The 25,386-nt window shown below is 46.6% G+C and overlaps 1 long non-coding RNA gene across 2 annotated transcripts in view; it reads right to left on the bottom strand.

Annotated features, from left to right (window-relative positions):
* The window catches only part of LOC118916824 (uncharacterized), a 42,856-nt gene extending 17,570 nt beyond the window's left edge, over positions 1-25,286 (bottom strand). For both annotated transcript variants that reach the window (XR_005026548.2, XR_005026550.2), the window contains exons 1-3: positions 25,188-25,286; positions 9,007-9,091; positions 6,737-6,780 (exon numbers count right to left, since the gene is read on the bottom strand). This is a non-coding gene — a long non-coding RNA (uncharacterized LOC118916824). The remainder of the gene's footprint in view (positions 1-6,736; positions 6,781-9,006; positions 9,092-25,187) is intronic.
* Positions 25,287-25,386: the final 100 nt, after the last annotated feature.

Here is a 25,386-nt window from a genome sequence, read left to right as displayed (position 1 = left end):
CACTTGCCAAGGGAGGGCCCCTCCATGCCTAGAAACATGCCTGGCATATATAAATATGCCTGGCATATAACAGGTACTCAATAAACATTTATTGAACAAATGAATTTGCCCCAAAATTCTCATCAGCTATTTTCAACTGTCCCTTCTACTAGATTATAAATTTTGATGGCATTTTCTTCATCCCAGTGTCCCCTACTCCTCACCCACCTTCAGAGTGGCGAATGATACTTTGGACATAGTAAAATATTCAATAAAATTTGGGGGACAGGATTTAACTCTTTCTATTTGGCTTTGGAAAATGTATTGGAGGTGGTCTGCTGTGTGGGGAATTCACTCAGTCTGCGTCCCACGACAAGGAAGGCGGTTAAGCAGACAACCAAGCAGGGTGGGAAAATAGGTGGTATTCCTCTCCGTGGCCGTGGATTCAGGCTCTCCGTCCTGCTCCGTGACACCAAAGGGCGGGCAGGCTCCACAGCCTGATGCAAAGGTACCATCCTTGGTTTTTTTTGCCTCGTCTCTGACTCATCTGCCGCGGGTTGCGGGACAGGGTTCAGTATGTGGCTTCACAAACCCTTGGCTGAGCAGCAGGCTAAGCGGGTGTTGGAAATGATAGGGGGAAAAAAGGATCTAATTAAGCAGAGTAGGTGATAGTGTCAGGAAGAAAAAGCAAGCAAGTGGCAATTTGGATATCTGCCTGCAAATAAAGGAGATGACTGTCGTTGCTCCTCTGGCTCCTGTTTGCCCTATAAATCTCAGTTCACTAATCCAAGTGTTTTAATTATCACTATATAATACAACATGCTGTGTGGGGCCCGTCATGGGGAAATTAAAACGAAGGAAGTGGGTGGAGGCATTCGGGCTACCCCGTTCTCCCATTTCTCTTGTTTACACTAATCTGAAGGTGTTTTTCCCCCTTCTACCATAAACACAACATGGGGTTGTCCAGTACCAAACATATTACCTTCTTCCACGCACAAAAAGGAACTTCAGGTTCTGAGCTCTTTCCCAAACATCATGCAACTTGGGGGCCAGGAGTCATCCTGGCCACTGCTGGCACTTAATCCCCAAGAAATCAAACGAACAGGGTCGTGAAGTAAACACAAGATCCAAAGTGAACCCCCAAGGGAAGCAGCATGAGGGTTAAGACCAGCGTTTGAATTGCACTTCCACCACCGACTAGCTGCGCAGCCCGGGCCAAACCACTTCACCTCTTTGAGCCTCAGCTTCTTCAAATAAAATAGTGACAAGATTAAATAAATAACATAAGGCACTTAGCACAAATCCTGACACACCGTAAGTGCTGTGTAACGCACTCCCATCTCCCAGCCTTTATCTTGGCCGTTCCAACTGCTTGGCGAAAGCAAACTTCCAGAAAGCTGCGCGGCTCACTCCTTCCTTTCCTCCTCAAATGCCGTCTTATGGGTGAGCCTTCCCTTTCCCACCCTAAATGACATACTAGCCCCACCTCTCAAACTATACACCGCACCCCTCCTCTGAGTTCTTAATTTTTGTCCACAGCACAAAGTACTACCTGACATTTTACATATATGTATTTACATTGTTTTGTCTCCTTTTTGGTACCCTGCTAGAAGGCAGGGCTTTTGTTTTGTTGACTGCTGTTATTTCTAGCACCTGTAGCAGAACTGCCTGTCACACAGTGAATAGTTAATATATACTAACAGAATGAATAAACAGAAGCTATCCCTTGGATGGCGGTGACTGGAAAGGGCCACGAGACACCGCATAAGCCAAAGTTCATGGGCTAGGAAACTGAGGTGGACAGACGTCAGATGACTTGCCCTCTGGTTCCTGCTTTGGACGCCCTGACTCCTACTGTATTGCTTCTGCCCTGAGCCAGCCTGCTCAGACCAACAACTCAGCATGTTGGTACCCTGCTGCTCAGCTGGGGAACAGAAACAATTAAGCAGATGGCTCTCCCTCCCAAGGGCTCAGGACCAAGATGCCCCAGTGACTGGCAATCTGTAAAAGCAAAAAGGACAGGTGGAGATACCACAGCCGCTCTGGAAATCCATCAACAAATGTGCTCAGAGTTGAGGAACTGCAGACAGCTGCAGCACAAAGGAGCCAGAGGCCACTGCATTTCTCTCTAAAAATCCACCGGTATCAAGGACCCTCTCAGCTTTCTGCACTGACCAAAGGCAAGCACGGCTGTCCCGATTCTGGGGCGCCTGGACGACTTCCTCTCGCAGACACAGGGGACCCTCTGGGGTTGTCCAGTATCAAACATATTACCTTCTTTGCATTACAGATGCAAACCCCAGCTTCTCCATTCCCAGGTGCACAATTTCTCTGGGTACCAACTCTCATCTCTTAGGATCCTTAAGATCAGATGAAAAAGCACATACACAGCAGCTGGCACAGTGCACGGTGCATAGCAGGCACGCAGGAACATTAACTGTTCCGTATGACTGACGCTATCCAGAGTCAAACCCTCCCTCCGCGCCTCCCCGATCCGCCTCACCACCTCTTAGAGCTTAGACTCAAGGGTCTTGCAAATGAAGGGGATAGTCAACCTTAGGAATCCAGCCCCAGATAACTTTTGTAAAGGAGCCCATTTTCCCATTCAAGGAGAGTGGAAAGAATTCAGATTCCACACCAGGTCCCCCGCTTCCTCCAATCCACTAAAGACCTCTTATGGCCCCAAAGGGAAGATTCCAGCCCCAGAGCGTCAGCCATTCAGCTTTTCTTTTCCCAGAAAGTAGGATCTGGCCCAGAGCTCCCTGAAGGCTGAAGTGACAAAAGACCCAACATGAATACCCTGTACCGCCCTTCACTCCCCATCCCCTTAACCACATAATCAGATTTGAAGCCCTAAAGAGTTATCAGAATGTGGCGAGGAAATGAGTCCTGTTGCTTCCACTTACACCGGGTGAGCTGACGCAGTTCCTTAACCTCTCTGAACCTCACTCACTCAGTTTCCTCATCTGTGTAAAGGGAACATCAATACCCACCTCACAGGGCTATTGTAAGAACTCAATGAGAATGCACAGGGCCCGGGACATTAGCTGCTGTTTTGAATATTCAAGCCAAGAAGCCAAGCGCAGCCAACGCCAGAATCAGAAGCATTAACTACCCCAAACCAGAATCAGAAGCATTAACTGCCCCAAAAGAACACTCCGTACAGCAAAGGGCAGCTCTTCTGTGGAACACAGACCAGACTCGCCCACCCTGCCATGGGCCGCAGGTTGGGAGCAAACATTAACTCCACCAGAGGTTTCCACAAATCATATAATGCAATGTGGGGAGAGGTCCGCAAAGTAAGGGTGCAGAACGTACTACAGGTGGAGCTGAGACCCAAGCAACGCCTGAAAGAGGGGCGCCTGCTGTGGGGGTGCTTCCATGAAATCACCTGGTCTGTAGTAACCGCTGCTTTGGACTTCCCAGTGTAAACTGCCATCTTTGGTGACCTCGGATTTCTAGATGTTCCCGCTGCAGCGTGGCCCACTGGTGACAAACCGAAGCTTGGGGGGAACCAGACCTATAGTGTGTTCCAGGAGACGCCGGGGGGGTTCAGAAGCTGGTGATTTCCGGCTGCTCCTGTACCTTCCTTGGGTCTCAGTCCCCCCCGCCACCCCACCCCGGCACTGGGGCTAACAATGCCTCTGCAGAGAGACTGTGGGGCTAAGCGGGGTGCGCGCGCTAAGGCGCTCCCAGGGGAGGCCGGGGACGGTGCCCAGGCCCCTGTCGCTCAAGGAGGAAAAGGCCGGCGAGACAGGGGCGGTGCGCGCGTCCGCACAAGCCAAGGCCCTTTCTCTGCAGCAGCTGCTGAAAAAATAATCAGAAGCAAGCAAGTGGAACGCGGGCGGGGGCGGGGGCTCCTCCTCTCGCAGGCGCCCCCGAGGCCGGTCGGGCCAGTGGCCTGGAGCCGGAGGCCGGGGAGGCCGGGGGGCCGGGGAGGCCGGGGGAGCGGGCGCCCCGCGGGAGCGCCGAGGCCCCGCTGCGCCCGGCCGGGCGGGGGCGGCGGAGGAGGAAGCGGGGGCGGCCGGAGCGCGGTGGGGATGTTTAAAGGAAATTTACAATCATTTCCTCTCTGTGGTTTGGTGACAAATCAACAACATCCTGTTCTTTTGTGAGGCTCCGGGCGCCTGCGAGGCGGGGGCAGCGCTCCGGCTCTTAAAGGGACACACACCGGCCCCCCGGCCCCCCGGCCCCCCCGAGGAGCCACCTCCGGGGGCGCGCGGCCGGAATGCGGGGGCTGCGGCCCGAGCCGTCCCCGGGCGCGACCCGGATCGCGCCCTCGCCCCCGCGGCGTCCCCCGGGACGGGAGGCGACGGCGCCGGCGCACCCCTCTGATGGATGTCGCGGCCCGGGACCATCTCCCGCCGAGGGGGCAGGAGGGGGCGGGCAGGGGCTGAGGGGCGCCCGGCCGACGGTTCCCCTCCCTTCCCCAGTCCCCGAGCAGCGCCCGCCTGGCTTCGGACCTCCGGGTAGTTTTAATTCCCCCTCCCCCAAAGCCCCTGCCTCGAATTTTCCAGCCCCAAAACTAGGGATTTATGGTTAAAATGTCGACGTACGCACACGAGGTTTATAAAACGCCAAAGCAGAGAGAGGCTTCCCGAGCTGTAGGAGTAATGAGAATCAGATGGCTAGAACCAGAAAAATACAAAATACTCAACTGCCCTCCTGGGATTTCGTTCATTCAGTCATTTAATGACTTATTTTTTACTAAGCGCTGGTCACCATTCTAAGGCCCCGTACTGCAGAAACTGTACAGACGCGGTCCCTGCTCCCAGGGGGCTTTGATTCCCAGAATGAATGAGTGAATGGGTGAATAGGATTATTTCATAGCTTCAAGTGCTGTAATCAAAGATGATCATATTCTGGAACAGTAGCGTGCTATAGGGAAACTTCTGAGGTCATCTGACGTGTGGCCTGAAGGGTAAAAGGTGCCGGTTCTGGGAAGAACTGGTTGAGGGGTTACCAGGAAAGAGACTGGAGGTGGGGGCACCTCCTCTGCTCATCCCCAAGACCACCTAAAGGACACCCCAAGGGACAGATTTCCCTTATAAGGACAAGCCTTGGAGGTTGGCATCCAGGAAAAGGAGATCTGGATCTTTCTGGTCTGGTTACATAACCCAGACAAGCCCCTTACCCACTCCAGGCCTCACGGTTTCTTAACACTTAACTAAATTCAGTAGTTCCTAACCCTGGATGCAAATTAAAGTTCCCCAGGGAGTTTTTCTAAAACACAGACCCCAGATCCCACCTCAGACCTAAAGAATAAGAACCTCTGGTAATGGAGCCTGGGCACTGGCATTTTTTTAAGGCTCAGGGGGATGAGTTCAGATTGCAGCCAGGGTTAAGGGTCACTGATCGCTAAACTCTGGCTTTAAAGTGCAGTGAGAACTATTTGGATTCAAGGTATAAATAAGCATTCACATCATTGAGTGCTCAGCAACTCCAAATATGTAATACTCCAAATATGCTATGTATATATTTTATTTTTTAAGTTATAAAGAAAAACCCTACCAAATTAGACACGTACTATTATTATCCCCCATTTTACAGATGTGGAAACTGAGGTGCAAAGAGGATGCAAAATTTGGTCAGAAGCACACAGCTAATAAGTGGTCTTGCCTGAATCCCCTGAGCCAGTGTGCCTTTCCAGTGACAAGGTGTAAATTTATACCTAATGGAGTTGTTACTCACACAGAGTAGCTACCAAGAGAACAACACCAGGGGCTTCAAGCCTGGGCGGTTTGTACATCTTGGACGGAGGCAGGGGACTGGCCCGGATGACCTCTGGTCATTCTGACAGCTCCACAGTGTGCATGCCCACAGCATAGGTCCCAAACGATAGAGTGTAACCCTAAGAAAACAGCCTTTTATGTTTCTCTTCATTGATCTTCTTGGTCGTTCTCAAGAATGATTCCCATAAAACATGTAGTTTACCCTTAGCCAGACAGAGGAACCATTTGGCGGGGCAAGGAGAGACAAGAACTTCCTGTGTGCCCCAGGACGGCCAGGATAGCGTGCACTCACCCACCCCCACACTCCCCCATATGGGGCCCACCACCGCCCTTTTCACCTTTTGACCACCTTCCCATTTGTGCAGTTCCCTGCGGCAGGACCCAGAGGAGGCGCGGTGAGCGGGAGCTGAGACAGACTCCCGGTGGCAGGCAAGGGTCTGTGGGAGCAGAGATCAGAAAGAAAGGTGGTCCATTCTTTCAGAGGAATACTGTACTGCTGTTAAAAGGAGAGCTGTACGGATAGACTAGAAAGATGCCTATGATGCATAAGCTAAAGAAGAGAATCTTCTCACTGATATCAGTGTAATCCCCCCAACCCCCACTCCCCCACCCCCACCCCCGGCCACACACACGAGACCAGCAGAACCATCTGCAAGGACAGATTCCAAACTGTTACTAGTGACGACTGGACAGATGTGTGGAGGGTGGGGGACACACAGTAGGGGGGAGTGTGGTATACTAATAGTATACTTTTACTTTCTCTGTATTAATCACCATATTATTTAAATTGCTGACACAGCATTCATGTATTTTTTTTTTTTAATGAAAGCATTTCTATTAAAAATGATACAAATAAATGTAAGAAGAGGGGTCATAAAAGCCCACCCTGAGCCCTGGGAATTCTGTCAAGGGTAAACCCCTGGCAATCGCCTCTTTGCAGATTTTTCCAGCTGGTGCTGATGGCCCCACTGCCCTCCCATGGTTGCTTTCTCCTCACTGACGATGGCCCAGTGGCGGCCTCTTACCTGGTCAGCCGCCTCCCCTCCAGCCAGCTAGTATCCCACGGAACCTGGAGGTTACAGAAAATGAATCTGAGAGGTGCCAGCTCCAACTGATTCAACAGATGACCAAGTTTTCTTGATAGGAAAAAGTTGTCAAAGGTTCTATTTGGAGATGGGAGTGGGGGACAGGCATGGCATTGGTGTTCAAAGGCTCCGACTTTCCTGTGTGTCTGTGTGTTGTTCTGGAATCTGAGAAGTGGCATCTGACAGACCAAGGCCAGAAGAGAACAACAGAGCTTTGTGGTGAGAACCTTATTCCAGGAATCTGAAAGGCTAGGAGCAGGGGTCTGCTTATAATTTAAGTGCAGAACTGTCCCCTCCAATGAGGACCTGGTAACAACAATTCATGGCCTGTGTGACTGGCCCAAGATGAACTGTCATGTTCTAGGAATAGCTTGTCCACTCTGTGCGTCCTCGTAGTTATGTTTTCTTAGATCTCTGTAGTTTATAAACAGCTTGATCTTGTGGTTTAGAGCCTGAGCTAAGGAGACAGAGAACCCAGGTGGGATTCTCACCTCCACACTCTTCCCAACCTGTGTCCTCTTTTCCGGAACAGGAAATTATAATAGTACTTATTGCATAGAGTCGTTTGGGAAGAATTAAATAAGGGAATACAGGAAAAAGCTCTGAGCCCTGTACCGGGCACACACAGTCAAGGGTAATTGTTGGTTTAGTGACTAACAATACCAAGATCCAAGGCAGTTATTAACTGTACCTTGCAAATGAGAACAAGGAAGGTGACTGAGCTTGGGGGCTCCCCAGTGATCCCACATTTACTAGCTTATACATCCCAAAAGGTAAGTCCGAATCTTGGCCTGCAGAATTGGAGGTCTTCCAAGACGTGTGTCCACAAAAATCTTACATGGTTGAGCTATCACTGCATTAAAGAATTATCACCTTGTTCTAAAGTCTTTCAACAAGGCCATACTTACACATACTCTTGTGCTAGCTGCCCTACAGACAGTCAAGACAAATGAAATTCCTTCCTTCCATTCATCTGGGCCTGCTCATCTTTTAATCTTTCCAAAGCCCTTAGAAATAGGAATCCTTTATTTCAGTTCTTTTTTTTTTTTAACTTCTGCTTCCTTCTTCCCCAGTCTAGTTGGGAGAAAATTTCTGGGGGTAGGAGGTTTACACGGATGGGCCATTAACAGCATAACAAAGCAGGAGGAATTTTCCAGGTCACCAGCCAACGACTTTAGAATGGTATTTAAAATTCACTTGCTTAGCTGGGGGGAAGGAAAAAGGTTGGTTAGAAGAGGGTGGGGAAGGATTTTACCCAGACGATGGGGGCACTGGGGAACGCCCTTTTTTATAGCTAGCAAAACCAGTAAACACCATAACATTCTGCTTGGTTTCTGGGCTGATCTTTTATCATCGTACTTGAAATGCAGATATGGGGGAGGAAACAAATGTCTGTGTGCTGAATCCATAAATAAAAGGTTCTCTCTGGCTTCGGATTTCAAGAACACCTGGATTGCTGCTCTTGCTCTGCTATTTATGTGCTAAAATATAACATACCCATAAATTTCTTCTGAGCCCACTGAACAGTCTCTCTCTGCCTCTATGACTCTGTCTCTGTCTCTGTGTCTGTCTCTCTCATACACACCTTACTCAGCTGTGGCAAAGCTCAGCAGGAAAAGAGCTGTGGTCATGCTGTGTTACCCCTAGCCCATGTCTGCACTCTTAAAATTTATTTCTTGGCAGTCTGGAAGCCATGGGGGCAGATCTGTTCTAGTAGAAATGTATTCCTAGGGATCACCTTTGCTGCTGAAGGAAGAATGGCCAGCAGAGAGCTCTGCTGAAACTTGGTAGCTAGACCTAATCAGCACCCTACACACTACTCTCTCCCACAGTGCATTGCCCCAGGAACTTGGGGCACAGCATAGCGTAGCCCTGGGAGCTTCTAGAGCCCCTGCCAAATTGCACAAGGCTGCTTAAATTGTAGTTACACACATTTTTAGGTTTTTCTAGTACAATGGCTTTCAAACTCTTTAAAATGCAGCAGAATCCTTTTCAAAGTAACAGAAAATATAAAAAACAGATTAAAACTACAGTTTCTGGTTGAAGTCAATCACAATGTTGCCCAAAAGGGGTCCCTGGATTCAAAGTTTGAAAAAAAAAATCACTCCTTTAGAATACCATTCTACTATTACGTTAAGTAATTTTGTCATTATCACAAAGTCCAAACTCCTCGCTATGCCTATAGAACTTCTGATCCAGCCCCTGCCTACCTGAGCTCGATGCAGTTATTCCCATGTTGCCTGTTCTCTTGATTTACTTCTCAGTTTTGTTGGTGCAGGTTGTCCACCAGCCTTCCTGAGAAGAGAGAAATGGGAGGTAAATTTTTTGATACCTTGCATATCAGAACATATCTTTCCTTTTATTCTTTCTTCACATTTTGATTGGTAGTTCTGCTAGGTATAAAAGCCTAGTTGTAAATCAATCCCCAACAAGCCTAGGTCTCTCCAGTGTCCAGGTCTTCTAACTAGAAGTTCCTTTTGCACCCCACCTTCTGCCCCTATGTAGCTAACACCTCATTATTCTTGCCAGGGAAACATCCCTGCCCAGCCACCTGCCCCTCCAGAGGTGGGCAGATAACCCATCTACTTGCTCCCACAACAGCTGGTGCTTTTCGTCTCACTACAATTACTATACCATATTATTATTACCTATCTACTTCTCTCTCCTCTACTAGTCTGTGAGTATAAGGGCTGAAAATAGAGTCAGAGCACCACTCAATAAATATTTGTACAACAAAGGAATAAATGAATGGTTGTGATGGTATTTTTATTCCAAGGTACAATCTACGATAAAATGTTTGACAAGTGCCCTTACCAGTTGCCCTTACCATTTTTCATTCAGTGACAACAGGGACCAGGTCTGCCCTGCTTGCTGCAATGTTCCCAACAACCAGAACATAATGACAGCTTAATAAAGAGATGCTGAATGAATGAACTAGTCCAGACAAAGGGAGCCCTATGCATTATACCACCAAAAAAAACTGAGAGAGAAAAAGTCCCTAAGCTGTCTTACAGTCTTGGGCGGGGGAAGAAAAAGATTTGAAATGAAACTCAATTCATCATCTTTTCCCAACCATGTCAAATAGCAAACAGAACCTTCTCCCAATTCCCTGTTCCAGATATAGGCATTCCCTTCTTTAGACATCTGAGTTTGAAGCCCTGAAATTATTTGGCTCATGCCCTTTCCTTCATAGTCTGTTTTTTTTTGATCATCAAGTCCTGTTGCCTCCTCTTCCTTTATGGCAGTGCTCACACTGACCCTCCTTTTTCATTCCTCTTGCCAGGCCCCCATCACCCCACACCTTGGTTTTCACAGGCTCCCTCCTTCACTCCAAGTCACTTTGACACCTGTCAGATTAATCTCTTGAAAGCATCACTTTTCACAGTGTCCAAACACCTTCAGAGGTTCTTAATTTCCTTCCACATTAAGTCATACTCGTTTGCCGTTTTTCAACCTTCAGAATTACTTATAGTGCTCTCTTTTCCCTCCCTACACACACCAGTTTGCTTACTGCACATACTCGACTCACTCTGATTAGGCAAGATGCTTCACTATCTCAGAAACCAGAGATACTTCTGCACTACTTGTGCAATACCTTTTCTGCAATATTCTCCCCACCCCTCTCTTAATTCAATCCATCCTTCCAGACCTGGTTGAACTCCTTCCTCCTCCAAGATACCTTCATTGGTAACTTCAGGCCTTGTTGATCTCCCAACTTTAAAATCTGAATAGTACTTATCTTTGCAGCCCAATTAAATCTGGATGGGTGCCTTATATAAAATACTATACTGCATACATAGATTACTGCAGTCTTCCAAACTAGCCTGGCTGCTCCTTGATGGCAAAGATGTAGGGATGTCCTATTCTTGCACACTCATTCAATAGTTCTTTAGTAAGCTGTCATTATATTCTAGTTGTTGGAGCACTGCAGTCATCAGGGCAGATCAGTTACTATTTGTGTATTTAGGCAGGTAAGTTAGACCCCCTAAGCTTCAGTATCCTCATCTGTGAAATGGGATAATAGCAGTTCTACCTCATAGAGTGGTTGTGAAAATTAAATGAGATAATGCTAAGTAAAGCAATTTGCACATTGCTTTGATATACACCAAGTAATATATGTTAGCTTTTGTTTTGAGACAGTCCAATCCCTGTTCTTAGAGTTGAACTTTGGTCGTAATTTTGTTGCAGACTTTCTGTCACTGAGTCAGCCTTGCAAATAATGATTTCCTGCTAGTGCCTACCTCCATGTCCACCCTCGGCTGGTCAAAGCATATCTCTGCCAGCAGTGGCTAGGAGCAAGTTCCATCATGCAAGGTCATCGCGGGCCCACTTTGTCAGTTGGCTGCCCTCAGCACTCATGGATTCAACACTGAATTGTTCTGGTGCCTTTTGTTTATGAACCTTCTTAAGTCTTTCTTTCTTCTACTTTTTCCTTATCATTATCATGATATTATAAAAGCAATACATGCTCATTGTAAAATTTCTTTTAAAGTACGTTTGACTATAAGGTAAAGAGCAAAAGTCTCACTACCCACCAAAACCTCCATTCTTACTCTTCCGAAATAACCAGTTAGAAGTTTCTCGTATTTCCAGAAATCATCCAGGGCTATAGAAACACACGCATACACTGTAGTGTGGTTTGCTTTATTCACTTAACAGTCTTGAACACCTTTCTATACCCACACCTGTACCACACACTGTTTAATGGCAATTTCGATTTCTTTTGTAGAAAGCAACTATCATTGATTTCATCAATCCCCTACAGATGGGCACAGAGGTTGCTACCACTAAAACACTGTGATGAACATCCTTGTGTGTGTGTGTGTGTATGTGCATATACATATATATATACATACTATATTTTATCTATATCTATATCTATATCTATATCATGTGTGGACTCCTTGAGTCTTTAAGGCTTCTGATTGCTAGATTAGACTAGATGGGCATGACTCATCAAATTTGGTCCTCCCTCCCAAGTTCTCTGCCCACATAGTGTTCAGTCCCTTGACCCACTGACTCACACGTCAGCAGCATGACCACCTTCCTCTTCACCTCAAAATAGAAGAGGCCACTGGACTGTTTCCTCATGATCCTGCCCAATAGTAGCTCACGGAACCCACGTTTCTCCCTTTCTCTGGAATTGCAAGGCAAATCCCAGGAACTGGAGAATAGGATTCCAGAATACAGCTGTGTTCTCAGGTAGCCTTGAGGAAGCCCCAGAGAAGGAAGGAAACACGTTCTTGGCTCATGAGACACCATCCCAGCTGTTCTCAGTGGAGCCGGGAGGGATGTAAATGTGACAAGGACAGTAGCTGAGATACGCTTCAGACGGCGGCTGGAAGGAGGGGAACACACGGGGTTGTCACCAGCGGTGACTTGGCATGATTATTCTAGGCCATATCCGTCCTTTTACGACATGTCTTTTCTCAAGCCAAGGACAGGACGGAATGGTAGGAACTGAGACTGCTTATCCCCAGCTTGACCTGACTCATGCAAGACCCCAAGCCAGCCACTTACTGTACCCTAAGAAAAGCCCCAGGGGTTAGGTGAAGCTAGGGCTGGAAAAAGGTGCTCTCGGACTGCGTCCAAGTTAACTACTGTAGCTTTATGACCCACAGTGAGTTATCAAACCATAACAAGTTTCAGTCAGTCCATCCCCTATCTGTAAAAAAGCAAAAGCAACATGAGTAGTCTCTATCTTATGCCATCCTTGAGAGTAAAAACTACAACAGGCGCTTAACAAAGGACATGGCATTTCATAGGCAGTCAATAAATCTTTGATATTTGCTTCACTGGTATCTTCCTCTTGTCTAGCACACAGTACCCAATTCAGGGTAGGTACTTAATTTAAAAACGTTTACAATGAATGAACAAGCTCTTCACCTCTGGAGGACAAACAGGAAAATTGCAAAATGACCCCCAACGTCTCTCCTACCTCATGTCATCCCCATTCTCTTCTTTACAGTGAAGGCAGCTTAGTGATAATAATGGTTTGGTTGGTTTTTCGCTCAACTCTCTCTTTTTCTCCCTCTGGATTCCTCAGAGAAAAGATGTTCTATTCTCCTGGTTTGTCTGCAAGACCCAGCCACATAAGAATGATCTCAAGGCCAGGTCCTGGAATGCAGCCTTACCTCACAGTTTCTAAAAAGAAATCAAGTCCTAGGACCATGGAATATCAGAGAAAATTGCCTCAACCCCTCAAAGACCAGCCTCAACTCTCTGCTGATATGGCTTCCCTGTAGGTGGTCCTCAGGAGCCCTCCCCCGCCCCCCTGTTCATCTAGATGCCCTTGCCTCCATTCTTGTTTTTCAGTCCCTCTTGCCTAGCACAGTTCTTTTCCTGACTTGCCTATTCCTAAGAGCACCACCCATCTGGTTACCACTCAGAAATGTGGGGTCACCTTTCATTCTGCCCTCGCTTTCATCCCTCCTAGCCAAGCAAGGAACTTCCAGAGGATTCCAACACCACTGTGTCTGTTGTCCAGTGTCTTAGTCCTATCTTGTTTCCTCCCCACAGAGTAAACATTTCAGTCCATTTATATTTAAATAAGTATTCAACTTTCAGGCCTCAGTAGTTCCGTTAGAAAGGTGGACTAGTACTGAGGGTAAGAGCACAAGCACCAGCCTCACACGGGTCTGGGTCCTGGTTCGGGTTTGGGTCCTGGTTCTATCCTGCGGCCTCAAGTTGGTCTCCTGGCCCACAATGGCAACGACGGTGGCACCTATATCATAGCGCTCTTGCAAGAATTGAATGTGCATTCAAATCCAGTGCGGTGTGGCCTCCAAACTTTTTGTACTGCACTGTGCTACATCCTTCTCTGGAAATGTTAAGGAATTGGTTCCGTTTCTGACAGTATAGTGGCCAAAATACCCTGGATGACCTTCCCAGTGAAAACAATTCCAAACATTGAGTACATATTAAAAAAGAAAAAAAAGTGTTGGATTGGCAAAAAAGTAAAGAATATGCAGACACCAAAAAAGAAATGAAAGGGAACGTGGGAACACTAGTGAGTTTCCAAGATGGTTTTAGAGGGTATCTGCTTAAACTTGGGGACTTGAAGCTTCCATTTTGATGAATACAAGGGATGAGGATGACATGAGATAAAGTTTAAACCCATGCAAGGTAAGAAGTCTAATAGATCCACAAAGGGTTACAACCTCAGCATAAGGGTAAATAAAAAAAATTAATTCATGGCACAGAAGGGGCATCAAGGAAATTTGGTTGGTTAACCTTAATATTGGATGGGGAAGAAAAACAATCTCCCCTGAAAATTCATAACTGCAAACCAGCCTTCACATAAGTTTATAGACTGAATTCATACTATCTTGTACCCTATATAATCTGAAAAAACCTCAAACAGAAATTTTAATTTAAGGGGCTCCTGGTGGGAATAACTTTCAGTAGCTGGTGAAAGCAAATACGAATCCTCTCTGAAGGACTGCAGTTTTAAGCCATGCCTCAAGAATGCCCACAAAGTTCCAAGAAATTGGGCCTAAAGTTAAAAATCACAAAACACACTAGAAAACTAAATGCCATATGTGAGAACAAGTAGAAACAACAGTATACTCAGACTCAACAGAAATAGACATAGAAACTAACAAGTAGAAACTAGGAATGGGTGTATTTAATATACTCAAGAAGTGAATATGAGAGTTAAATATATGATCCAAGATCAAAAGACCATAAAAGGTAACCAAGCTAATTTGGGGGGGGGGGGATTTAAAACTAGGATGTATTAAATAGCAGATTAGATACTGTTAAAGGTAGAATTCATTTACCTGAAGATGGATCTGAAGACATCTAGAAAATGACCCAGAAATACAAAGAGAAAAGGACATATGTGACATCGGAGGATAAAATAAGATAGTTTAATATATGTTTAATTGCATTTATAGAAAAAAATAAAGAAAAGAGTGGCATTTGTAGAGTCAGGACCAGGACTAGAGCATTTATAGAAAAAAATAAAGGAAAGAATAAGGAAAGAGAGGCATTTGTAGAGTCAGGACCAGGACTAGAGTTAGGTGCCTAAGGCATAAAATTTATTTTAGACGCTCACTATTGGAGCCAATTCTGCATTACATGAACTCACAAATGAACACCTCCTTAAATAGGGTGTCCCAGGCATTTTAATGGCTTCACGCTAGTGCTGGCCCTCCTGAGCATTTTCCCAAATTGTTGTAAGACAACACCAAACTTGGGATCCAGAAATGCCAAGAAGAATAAAGAAAACTATTTTTACACCTATTTACATCTTCATGAAACTACAGCGGGCCAGGGACAAATACAGATCAGTAACAAAGAAACTAGTAAGACTGACTGCAGACTTCTCAGTGGCCACAGTAGAAGGCAGAAGGGTATCTTCAATGTGCTGAGACAAAATAACTGGCAATCAGAATTTTATTACAGAATTTAAATGTAAGGGTGAAAGAAAGTCATTTTCAAACCAACAAAAACTGAGAGAATTTACTATCAAAAGACCTTTACTAGAGGAAATTCTAAAGGATGAATTCCAGGCAGACAGAGGCAATCTCAGATGGACATCCTTGTAAAAAGCAACAGAGAAAAAGAGATTGGTTGTTCTGTACAAGAAACAATAATGTCTCATTTGTCAAAAAAACAAAGAATGAAAACACCACCAGCAACAGAATATAAATCAGGTAGGAAGAGACTAAAGGGTTTAAGTTAAAGTAATTTAAAGTCCTTGTATCATATTGTCTTAGAGGGTAAAAAATTGTAATTAGCTTTTAAGTACCTAGAGGATCCACTAAAAGAATAAACATACAGAGAAGCGTATCTTTCAAGGTAATCAATGGGAGTAAAATGGGAGAGTAACAAAAAGCTCGATCTCTTAAGACAAGAAAGTAGAAGCGAAAACAAAAATAAAAACCAGAACAGAGCAGAGGCCATGCCTGTGTAGGGCTAGGAGGTATATGGGAAATCTCTGAGAGAAATCTTCCTCTCAGTTTTGTCATAAATCTAAAACTGCTCTTAAAAAGTTAAATCTTTAAAAAAAACATACACACTCAGGACCAATAGCACAAAATAAGATAGAAAAAAATATAACTAATTCAGTAATTTCCAGTTCTTACATAAAGACATACAAGCGGAAATGTACTGCTCTGCACTGCAAAGACAAAACTCGTCAGTCTGGCTAAAATACAAAATCCAGTCATTTGTACTTGTTACGAGTGAAACAAACAAGTTAGGTTAGAGCTGCTAAGTTTCCTCCTGCTTTATCCAGCCAACTTGATTCCTCCACGAAGTCAAGCAAAACAAGTTCAGTCATCTGAGGAGAGTCTGATAAAGAAAGTATCTGCAAACACGCGGGCAGACTGTAAGGAGAGCAGAGGGCCCGTGCACCACCCAGGAAGTGGGAAAACAGGGCTCCCTCCTCGCCTCTGGCACTAAGGGGCCACGGCAGGCTGGGCAGTTTCTAGAGAACGCTTTCTGGCGGTTTCCAATCCATTTCCACACTGCAGCCAGAATAACACACTCCCTATCACACACACTCATACACATACATGTACAGTTTCAACCCTTTTCACAGCAACCCATAGACCCCGAGAAGGACGGAACTGCGTATCTCTAACATAGCCTCCAAAGCCTTTTGTGATCTGTCCCCTCTGCCATGTCTCTAGCTCCTTGAGTGACCACAGTCTACCTCATATTCAGCCCTCTGGTCGCAGTGGCCTTCTCCTGGATTCACCATGCATGCTCCCTCCCTCCTCAGGAGCTTTGGAGATGCTGCTGTCTGTCTGGACTACTACTCACTCCACCCTCCAAACACACTTACCACCACTCACCCTCTCGGGCTGAGCTCGTCTCACTTACTAGAAGAACTTTTCCAAAGCTGTAGCCTTTATTATATCCTCCGGGCATTAATATCCCTCCTGCAGAACACTTACTGCTGTTCTCATTTTCTATTTATATTTGTGCAATTATTTAATGAATGGATGTCCTACTAGATTGGAAGCTCCATGAGGACAAGAATGGCACCCTTTGTGCTCACTGCTGTACGGTGCCTGACACAGGCACTTAGGAGGAGCTCAATATATATACTGATGAATGAAGGAATGAAAAACCCATACTAAGAGAAGGGCACTTTGTCCAGAAACAAGTGTTATATACTAAGACACTTTGCCCAGTTTCATTACACAGTTTACATTCATTCATTCAGAGATTATTTACTTGGATTTCTCGGTGTCAGAAAGAATTAAATGCAGCTTCCTTCAAAGGCCTTTCCTACACGTAAAAACACTCCCTGGGCAGTTTATATGGCAAGAATGTGGTAGGAGAGCCTCCCAGCCAGAGCAGCAGAAGGCATCTCAGTAAACGTAGCAAGCACGGAAGGCAGAAGACAGGAGGTGCCTCTCCATTCTTGGCCATCAGACCCAGAGCAAAGGTGAATAGGTTAAACCATTCTGCGCCTTTCCAAGGATCCTCCCTGATGAATGGGGCCATAGGCAATGGCCCCCAAATGCTGAACTCCGGGCATTTTGGCAAAGGAGCTGCGTATGATTGCCTCCAGACAATTGCTAACCACAGAGAACATCCTCTGTCTTTGAATTCCCATTTGGGAAGGAGCCCGAAAACATTTCCTTTGATTAATAAAATCTACATCCTGTTCTGTAATTTGATTGACTTTACACATGGACGGGAATGGCTCTATGCCTTGGTTTCCTCATCTTCAATGAGGATGAAAAATTTTAGGTTCTTTAAGAGTATCAGTAGCAACAATAATAGTGGTAGCAACAGCTAACATTTACTGAGCATCACTCTGTGTCAGAGTCTGTGCTAAGTCCTTTACATATGCATACATATAAACTCTTTTAATCTTCATGTAAATCAGCTCATGTTGGCCCCTTGCTTAAAACCCTCCAATGACTGCCACAGATACTACAATAAAACACAAACTCCTTATCATGGCCTTCAAGGCCCTGCATGACCAGGCCCTGGCTCTGCCTATTTCTGCTGCCTTATCTCGAACAACCCTCCCTCGCAGTCTGTTAACTCCAGCAGCCTTCCTTCTGCAGTTCACATACACCAAGCTTGCTCCTCCTACCTCCTGGCCTTTGCACCAGCTAGCCCTTCTCCCTGGCGAGCTCTTCCCTCAGATCCACCGAGGGCTGCCTCTGTCTGCTCATTTGGATCTCAGCCCAGTCACTATCCCCCTGGCTCCCCTACCACCCTCACTCCCATTGCTCAACCACAGTACCCTGTTTTATTGCCTCCATGGCATTTATCACTCTCTGAAATTATCTTAATTATTTGTTTGCTCCGTTATTATCTGCCTCCCCTAGGTAGAAGATACATTCCACAAGGGCAAAGCCTCATTCATTGCTCACCCCTGAATTCTCAGTGTCCAGAATGGAGCCCAGCACACAGTAGGCATTCCACCAACATTTCTCAAGTGTAGGAATGGGTAAAAGACCCTGGGAGATAAGAGCTACCATATTTATAGCATCTTATAGAGGAACAACCTGAGGTCTAGTGACACTGGACTATTTGCCCAAGGTCAAAGAGGTGGTATATAAGTAGAAGAACTGACAACAATCAAACCCAGGCCTACCTGGCCCCAGGAATTGTGTTCTTAATCACAAAATGAGATTCTTCCCATGCGTCATGTCATTTACCCTCCCTGCCAGCACTTTACAAAGACCCTGGCCCAAGAGCTAGGTAGCAAGGAGGCACTGTACAAATCAGTGCCCAGTGTGAATTAACACACCCACTTTGGATTAACTGTCTAAAAATACCTACTAAAGCTGAATCAGTCCTCAGTATATAACCATAGATATAAAAACTTGTGTTCAACAAAAGCCATGTAAAAGAATGTTCATACAAGCAGTATTCTTAAAAGCAAACACTGAAAATAATTTAACCGTCCATCAATAGTAGACTGAATAAGTATAGTGTAGTACAGTCCCATGGAGGAATATTATACAGAAATGAAAAAGATAACTACAACTATAAGCAATAACATGGATGAATCCCACTAAAAAAAAAAAAAGGCATCTACTGTAAAATTCCACTTATAGAAAGATAAGAAATAGGCTACAGGAATCTATGGTGTCAAAAGCCAAGACAGCGATGGCCCTTATGGGTGGAAGTGGGGCAGGATGGTTATGGCATGGGAGGAGCATGAATGTGGCTTCCAGGATTACCAGAATGCTAGTAACTTTTTATTTCTTGACCCGGATGCTATTTCCACAGGTATGTTCACTTTGTGAACATTCACTGAGGTACTCACTTCTGATCTGTATACTTTTCTTAAAGTATTATGTTGAATCACATTAAATTGCCATCTTTGTACATAAAAAGTGGTTGAACATCAGTAATTTCGTATGGTTCAACGAATATGTTATACTTCAATAAAAGGATTGCTTAAGAAAAAAAAATATCCTACCCACTTGCATGGCTTTGCACATGGCTCTGTAAAAACTGGTTTTGAGAAAGCGCCCATGTCCTCCAAGGGCTCCTTGGCACGTGGTCAACAGACTCAGGATGGTTATAACTTCTTCCCTAGGGCCTGAGGCTGGTACACATGGCCATGTACTCCACAGCCCAGAGCCTGGGTCAGCCCCAGGGTGGTACAAGGCAGCTAGAAGAGGCCAGAATGTCCTCGAGCAGAGACGAGCACCTCCAGCCCCAGGCCCATGGTGTCAGTACTCCTGAAACACGCCCGTTCACACCTGCCCTAGTCTTCACACTCACCTTCCCCCCTTCCTGGGCATTCGCACGGCTCCTGCTCCTCAGCCTTCAGACTGCCCAGAGAGGCTTTCCCCGACCTCCCTAAAGGGGGCCCGCTCCTTCTCCCAACTGTTGTTACACCCTTTCATTATTTCCTTGGTGACTTTGCTCAACATCTGAAATTATGTTATTATTTGGATGTTTATTTTTTTATGACTGCTCCCCACATTAGACTAAGCTGGATGAGAGCAGGGGATTCCTATAACTTCTTCACTGTGGCATCCTCAGGGCTTAGCATGGTGCCTGGTACCTAGCAGATGCTTAAATATCAGTTGAATGAATGAATGACCAAAAGAAGTTGCATGAATGGAGGCCAGAGAAGCACAGGTGGCCCAAAGTACAAGTGTCAAGTCGGAAAGAAGGGCCTCATCCCTCTTATGAAACATGAAAGCCAAGATCAGGCCTCCAGCAAGTGGCTGACCCCTCTGGTGTCCAGACACCATTCCTTATCCCTGTGTGTCTCCTAGGGTCCCCATTCTGTTGTACAAGGGACACAGACATTTATGAGACACTCACTGAACCACCCTATGGAGTAGGAATTATCACACCCATTTATTAAGATGGAGGGACTAAAGGATCAGTCACTCACCTGAGATCCATCAGCAATTAAGCGGCACTTTGGGCAAAGTCTAAGTCTGTCTATCCCAGAGCCAGAACTTACCAACTTCTGTACCACCTGAGTTTTCAAGGTTACCAGGGAATTTCTGTGATTTGTAAGCAAAGACCAAGGGGGCTACTCTTAGCCATTGTTTTCCTTCTCTTCCAGCCCACTGCTCTCAGCGGTTGCTTGGCTTTAGCTCCCACCTATGAAATGAATAGGGTCCTTGCATTTTATGTGAATTTGAACTAATGCAAATTTGAGCTGTGTCATATAAATACATTCATAAAAATATTGATCCTGTAACCAAAGCTGATACGATGCAGATCTGACTTTACATTCATACCTATGAGAAAATCACTCTTGGATTGTGTGAGGTCTTCAGGAATGCTTCACTTGCTTGCATAACATTCCACTGCCCTTGTTCAGCAAGAGTGAAAACCATGGGTATTGGAAGGATGGGGAAGAGGAAGCCAGTGATCTGTATTATCATAATCAAGCCAAAATCTCTAAAATTTCCTTGTTATACAGAGGAATTAGAGGACCACACAAAAAATATCTGCACATGGCTATGAGCTAAATTATTTGAAAAACATAATGCCCACCCTACAACCCTCTGAAGCAGATACCATGACTTTCTTCTTCTTACAATAGAGGCTTTTAGACATTAAAAATTATGCAAAGTCACCAAGTGCTTAACCACCCTCCCCCCCAATATTGATATAAGAAAATCATCATTCAGTGTACATTCAGCATCGTATCTCACTATCTGTTACCATTGCAGTTCAAACATCTATGCTGGCCATGGTTAAAATCCACTTGTGGATGGATTACTTAAGAAACCCAACTACACAGATGAAAATACAACTTTTGTCCTATAAAAACTGTACTAGGCAAAGGAGCAATGACAGCCACAGTATTATTGCTTTAACTATTTATTAATAAAGAAAACTTCATTAGCATTTTATATTGCTTTTCTCTTTCTGAGGTTCTGATGCATGAAGATAAGGGGGCTCCTCTTAAAATTCTAACTCATTCTTTGCATCAAAATGGCTGGTATGTTGAATAATCATCTAAACGTGCATTCAGCACTTACAATGTGCCAGGCACTCTTCCAAGTGCTTTATGTGCATTATTCCATTCCAGTGCCACTCGATCCTTTGCAGTCAGTACTACTAGTTTTCACATTACAGAGCAGGAAACTGAGGCAGATAAATCCAAATGACTTGTCCAAAGCTACAGAGCTTATAAGGGTAGGATTGAACCCTGACAGTCCGTGAGTCAGTGTTTGCACATCCATCTTCAAGCTCTGCAGCCTCCCAAGCTGAATACACTGAGCCAGGAAGCCTAGGGGCTAGGGTCAAAAGAGTTCTAACCTTGGGTCTGACACGTCCTCCCTTCTCAGAGAACTAGAGTCCCCCTGGTTATTATCAGTTACTCTATTACTCCCCAAGGCTCCTTCCTGCTTCTGGGCCTTCCACCACTGAGCCCATTCTGCAGATCGGAGCTGCAGGGAAACTTCTCCAGAGCCCCAGGGCTGTGCCCTCCTCCTTTGCTCTCTGCACTATCTAATGCATCACTGATGTTAACTGTAATTAAATCATTCTTTGAACAATTATTTGTTTAATGTCTACCTCCCCTACTTGACTATAAACAGTAGCAGTTCCAGAATTTCTATACAGGTGAGGGCAGGTAATCTGTTTGGGTTAAGGGTTTGGCTTCCAGTGCTTAGTACTTGATAGAAGGTTGAGAATGTCAACTGAATATAGAAATGAATGAGGGTCCTGATGAAGATTATAGGGGGAAAGCACAACTCACCCCCACTTCCCATGATATCACCACTGATAGTAAGGTCTGTAAGGGCAAAACAGTGTCTATCTCTTTTATCACAGGTACCCCAACACCTAGCACTGTGCTTGACACACAGGAAGAGCATAATATTTTGTGGAATTTGTAAGTACTTAAAACAGAGCTGCTAACTTCTTATCTTAATAGAGGGATGAGAAGACCCAGAATACAGCTTTCTAACGCAACATTACATATGCAAATATGCCTAGCACAGGCATGGCACATGATAAGTGCTCAATAAACGTCTGCCATTGAATTGGAATCCATTCCTCTCCTCACTCCCACTAACTCAGTTCCCAGGCCCTGGCAAGGCCAGGAGCTTAATAAGAGGACAAAGCCCAAAGCTGAACCCACTCTCTTCCCCTGGCCCGACCTGGTGGGGGTGAAAACATTTACTCTGAGATTGGGGTACAAGGTTGTAAATTAGCAGGGCAGGAAGGCGGGGTTGCTAGGATTTGCCTCCAGCAGAAAATGTATACCTGGGGGAGACAGTGAGGAACTTTGGAATGGACAAAATCAGATGAAGCAGAAAAAAAAATCCAGCACAAGCCTACAGACCCCACAACCCAAGGAAAGGAAAGTGCACCTTCAACCTGAGAAGGAGGGAATGTTTCACCGCCGCCAGCCCCACCCCCATCTTTCACTCTGTCCCTTAACCCCCAACCACTGGCCCCTGGGCTGCTGGACACATTTAATCAGCATGTCACGACCCTGTTTAAAACCCCTGTCTGAACTCCCGGACGCCACGACGACTTCAACGTTGCCTGCGACGCTGTGGCCACAGGCCCCGCCCCCGCCCCCTGTGAGCACCTCCCCGTGGGGCCTTTCCCACATGGAGGCCCCGCCCAGACCCGCCACCTCCTCAGTGTCCCTCAGGCTCCCTCGCTCTGGGTCTGGTCTCAGCTGATGACCATAAGCCCTGGTTACCAAATTAAAATGGGTTCTTCCCCCCTCCCCACACCCTTGGACCCTGCTTCGTCTTCCGTCCTAGCACTTATCAGAGCCTCACACGTGTAGTCTGTCTGTGTCCCCAAGTCTATGAGCCTCACAAAGGCAGGGGAGGCCTCCTGTCTCTCACCCCATCCCCACAGTCAGGACAAGTACTAACACAGAATATACTAATATACGGATGGGTGGATACATTTCTCCTGACAGTTCTCTTCTCTTTGGGTTCCAAGTAGGAGCAGAATATGGACCTTAGTTAACTTGCAGACATTCTGAATCACACTCTGCTCTGAATGCACACCCCAGAGGCTCCTCCCAGTTCAGGACTAGGGGGTCCTCCACTGCCCCACCATCTCCCCAGGGGTGGGGTCTCCTCACCTCCTCCTTCAGGAATGGAACCTTGTCTGTCTCTTGGCTAATTCCTTTAATAAAGGACAAGGACCACAATCCCCTATCACCACCACAACCACCATTCTGCTTTTCTTCCATGGTTTAGAAAGGATTTATTTATTCCCATCCTTTTATTCGATCTAGCAAGGCCCATGAGTGAGCACTGGCTGGAAAATTACTGCTCCACTTTCCTTGTTTAACATGCTTAAATGACTTGCAAGAAACACGTTTTTAGGTTTGCTGAGAAGGGGTGGTAGCAAAATTGAAAGAATCAGGTTGCAAATATCTAGAAAATCCACACAATTTACTACATTTTCCAGGTACGGGACCCTCCTCCTCAATTCTTTATCTGACAAATGGGAATAACGACATTGAACTTCAATGCCTGTAAAGGGAAGCCCTGAACAACTGTACAATATTGTCCTAGTAAAAAGTTTTCCTTTCTCTTTTAGGAAGGTCGAGTGGTTGAAAGGAAGACAGGGGTTCCCTAGGGAAGGGCCTGCTCCGCCTCCGGGAACCAAGTAAATCACACTGCAAAGGTGCGTTTAAGTGGTGAGAAGTCATTTTAGACTGGGACTCAGTGACCTTGGGTTCTGATGTGGGTTTGCAAGATGGCCCTCGCTGCCAATCTCCAGAGCCCAGCCCCAGCCCCAGCCCCAGCCCCAGCCCCAGCCCAAGGCTAGACCTCCCGCCTGGCCTGGGAGCCTTTCATTGGCTCCTCCGGCAACAGCCAAGAACAGTCCTTTGGTGGCGTAGGAAGAAAACGACAGTCTCACAACCTCCTAGTGAAGCCAGAACACCAGCAAGACGAACCTTACAGGGGATTCAGGCCCTGGCCCAGCTCTTATTCACAAATCAAAGCCATCCGCTACCCCCAACTCCCCGAAGGCTACAGCCTCCTCCGTTCCTGGGCGGAGCTGGGCCTGCTGCGAAGCCTCCCCGCCTTCCCGGAGTCAGGCCTAATGGCGGGGGCTTTTCTTTTCACCAGTCAGGGCTGATGCGCTCTCCCCACACCACACACCATCATTAACTGCAAAGAAAGGATCCCCGGCCATTTCCATTTCCTCTGCGGTCCGAGAACCGTTGTTATTTAATCCTGCAGCCACCCCGGCAGCATCTTCAGCGCAGCCGGCTCCACCCACCCACCTGGCCAATTCTACGCGGCTCCCGCTTCCCAGAGGGGAGCTGGCTGGGGGGCAGAGGTGGGGGTAAAGGTTGAGGAAAAGTGCCTACAGAAGCAAAGGGCCGTGCAGTTCGGTGGACAGAGGCTCCTCAGGCCCACATCCCTTAAGGGCTGGGAAACCCAAGGGGGTGGGCAGAGGAGCGGCTAGCCAGGGCAGCCGAGGGCAGGTGGACGCCGGGGCACTGCAGACACGACACTAGGGAGCGGGTGAAACGGAGCGCTGCGACGGGAGTCAGGTCTCCTCTAAGTAACCAACATCGCCCCGGGGGGTACTAGAGCCGCAGGAGGCTTCGGCCTAGTAGCTGTCCACACCCAAGAAATGCGGGCATGGGTGGTCTGCCCTTGCTCTAGCGAGACTTAGCCTCAGGAAAAGAACCAGATTCACTCAAGAGCCCCCGCTCTGCCCTATTTTGATAAAGACATTGTCTTAATTTCCGGTAAACGCAGTTTCAAGACCCCTCTCCCGACGCCTCCAGTTTAAAGAGAAGGTCCCCAGCAGGGGTCTTCCTGTCCCCCGCCTCCCCGCGACTGGCTGCGGCCTGGAGAGATCCCTAGATCTAGGTGTGTCCTCCCCACCCGGCTTTCTGCCCGAGATCCAGAGGCCGCAGTGTCCCCCGCCCCCCAGCGACACTGACGGTTCCTGCCCAGGCCCGCAGGGGCGTGAAGGTGGCCTTTACCTCCTCTCGCTGGCGGGGAGGGGGCACAGCCCGCGCAGCTGAGCCAGCTGCAGCAGTCGCCGCCGCCCTCCATTCATTAAAAAAAAAAAAAAAAAAAAACCTCCACCCCTCTTTGTAAAAGAACGACGGCCCCTGAAGGAGCGAGAGCCAGCCCCAGCAATCACGGGTTAAGTTCTTTTCCGGCCCCCCATTCATAAAA

This window comes from Manis pentadactyla, chromosome 13, assembly GCF_030020395.1.
Source record: "Manis pentadactyla isolate mManPen7 chromosome 13, mManPen7.hap1, whole genome shotgun sequence".
In the NCBI taxonomy this organism is placed as follows: Eukaryota; Metazoa; Chordata; class Mammalia; order Pholidota; family Manidae; genus Manis; species Manis pentadactyla.
This window is presented reverse-complemented; position numbering and strand designations above follow the sequence as displayed.